Genomic DNA, 3469 nt, shown 5'->3' on the forward strand with positions numbered 1-3469 from the left:
CTCCAGCAGATATCACTGCAAGAACACAGTTATAGATATTTAGTCATTACACACATCTCAATCTCTTACCCTCAGTTTCAGTGCATTCTTGTCCCCCAACAGACCGGGAAGGCACCTATCAGGCAGCTCCAGCAGAAGTGTTAATTGGGCATTCAGTCAAACAATAGAAATGGCCAGCCCTCCCACATAGCCATAGCTGACAGGAATCATGCAGAGAAACAACCGAGAGACACACTGTGGCACAGCAGTCATGTCGTTTAAATTTGTCCCTGCTAGTTTATTTTCTCAGTTACTATATCAGAAATGTTGAGTGCAGCTTTGTAGTACAGATCACATCTTGGGCAGATCAAAGCATATGACTCTGTGGGCCACAGAAACAGAAAATGCCTGGCATTGGTTTAAACTATTTGTACTGATATGTAAAAAGTTTAAAGGAATTTAAAAAATTAAGTCAACAATGCTAGAGAATGTCTCCTAATTTGAAAGACGCCTGTTTCTTCCTACAAGTCAAGGGATTACGAAAAAAGAGGAAGTCACAAAGAATATTTTTTTTGGTTTGGACCAGTTTTGGTCTTTTTTTGTTTTGGTATGAATTCATGACTTTTTTAAAAAAGAATTTATGGAACTATTTCATTATATTATTCATACATTTTATTTTGTACCTTTGTGAACTTTAAAACATACAGGACTCTTTCGAGGCCCTGTAATGAGAATGACTCACTTTAAATCCTTCAACGAGGATCCATTGGAGGGCAAGTCTGGTGCCAGTAGCCGCGGTAATTCCAGCTCCAATAGCGTATATTAAAGTTGCTGCAGTTAAAAAGCTCGTAGTTGGATCTCGGGATCGGGCTGGTGGTCCGCCGCGAGACGAGCTACCGCCTGTCCCGGCCCCTGCCGGTCGGCGCCCCCTCGATGCTCTTAACTGAGTGTCCCGCGGGGTCCGAAGCGTTTACTTTGAGAAAATCAGAGTGTTCAAAGCAGGCCCGGTCGCCTGAATGCTGCAGCTAGGAATAATGGAATAGGACTCCGGTTCTATTTCGTGGGTTTCCTGATCCGGGGCCATGATTAAGAGGGACGGCCATAATTGTTGCGGAAACATGAGACCAATTAGCCTATTGAATGCTGATTTAAAAATTTTATGCGAAATTTTAGCAAGGCGGCTTCAGGAGACTTTACCTTATGTAATACACAGGGACCAAAATGGATTTATCCTTGGACGACTGGGGTTTCATAATGTTAGGAGAGTTCTTAACATTATTCAGGGTCTGGAGGAAACCTCAGGTAAGGCTCTTTTATCTTTGGATGCCGAAAAGGCATTCGACAGGGTGGAGTGGCCTTACCTTTTCAGTGTCTTGGAACGATTTGGATTTGGGAATAATTTCATAAAATGGGTTAGGTTACTGTATTCAAACGCATCAGCTAAAATTATAACAAATAAGAACATCTCACAGCCGATAAAAATAAAAAGGGGATGTCGTCAGGGCTGCCCTCTCTCGCCTCTTTTGTTTACTCTAGCAATTGAACCTCTGGCAATAGCCATAAGGAATAAGGCAGCGATAAATGGAATATACCTTAACGGTGAGCATAAGGTTGCACTATACGCTGACGATGTTATCTTGTTTGTTTCACACCTGAGTGAGACTATTCCAGTTATTTTAGAGCTGATTAGCACATTTAGTAAAATCTCAGGTTATACGATAAATAATACAAAATCCTCTATTTTACTGCTTAATGAGAGAGAAGCTGAAAAACCAGCTCCACAAGTTTCATCCTTTAAAGTCGTGGAGCATTTCACATACTTAGGGATAGAAATTAGGCGCAAGTTAAACTCGATTGTTAGAACTAATTATGAATCTCTAATGAATGACGTAACAGGCCTAGTAGACAGGTGGATGCCCTTGCCATTGTCCTTGATTGGCAGAATCAATGTCATAAAAATGACTATACTCCCTAAAATATTATATATTTTTCAGAATGTGCCTTTACCACCACCTGATGATTTTTTCCGTAGGATTAAGAAGATGTTTATTGGATTTATATGGAAAAATGCTAAAGCTAGGATTCGATTGTCTTTGTTACACATGCCATATAGTAGGGGTGGCTTAAAATGTCCTAATATAGTTTGGTATTATTGGGCAACTCAATTAAGGTCAATTAAATTTTATTTCGAAACAGGAGATTCCCCACAGTGGAGGGAAATGGAGTCAGGGGGTCTAAATTTGCCATTACCACAATATCTATACTCTGATAGTATTTCTAACCTAACAAAGAAAAGCAAAAATCCAATCGTTAAAAATATGATTCGAATTTGGTCTAAGGTTCGGAAGTATTTAAAGGAGCCCAATAACTTATCTATATACACTCCAATTTGGGGTAATCAGCATTTTGTTCCGGGAAGAGCAGACACCATTTTCCAGCAGTGGGCGCTAAAAGGGCTAAAGACAATGCAAGACCTGTATAAACCAAATTCTGATACATTAATGTCCTTTGATGAATTAACATTAATGTATAATATAAATAAAAAATATTTCTTCAAATTTCTTCAGCTTAGAAGCTTTGTCAGAGCAAATCGGGCGAAACTGACCAAACCCCCAAAAACTGTTTTTGAAAAAGTTCTCTCTAAGACTAGCCAAAACAAAGGAGCTATATCAGAACTATATAGTTTATTATTATCCAACTCTCCTGAAAATTCAAACTCTAAATTGAGGGCATGGAACGAAGATCTCGCGACAACTATTTCAAAAGAGGATTGGGAATATGCGTGTCGCGAAGCACATAGGCAACTGGTTAATACTCGATTCAGGCTCCTCCAATACAAGTGGCTCATGAGAATTTACATGACGCCAGAAAAACTGAACAGATACAATCGAAATGTACCTGATATTTGTACAAAATGCACTGATTCTAAAGGAACGTTGCTTCATTGTATGTGGCAATGCCCTGAGGTTGAAGTATTTTGGGAAGAGGTTAGAAGAGCAATAGAGAAAATTACTTCAAAAGACATTCCAAAAAATCCTATGCTTCTTATTTTAGGCATTTACCCCAAAAAGCACGACTTCACAAAGAATGATCGAGCAATGATAAACATGTGCCTACTGCAGGCCAAAAGACTAATTGCAATAAAATGGAAGGAGATGCACAGGCCTACACTGGCACATTGGGTGAGACAGATGCTCTTGGTGTTTCCTTTGGAGAGAATTACTTATTTTAGGAAAGGAAAACTGCCATTATTTGAGAAAATGTGGGGATCTTTTAAAAACTTTGTGGGAAATTCCTACTTCGAGGACAAATGAGAACTCATTTTAAACACAACTGTAAACCGACATATCTATTACCTCTGAGATATATACGTTAATGTAGCTGGCTGTACAGTTTATAACAAACTGAAGAATGTTTTTCTTGGCAAGGTTTTCTTTTTCTTTCCCCCTTTTTTTTTTTTTTTTTTGTTTTTGTTATTTTGTCTCTGTAC

The sequence above is a fragment of the Paramormyrops kingsleyae genome, chromosome 25, assembly GCF_048594095.1.
Source record: "Paramormyrops kingsleyae isolate MSU_618 chromosome 25, PKINGS_0.4, whole genome shotgun sequence".
In the NCBI taxonomy this organism is placed as follows: Eukaryota; Metazoa; Chordata; class Actinopteri; order Osteoglossiformes; family Mormyridae; genus Paramormyrops; species Paramormyrops kingsleyae.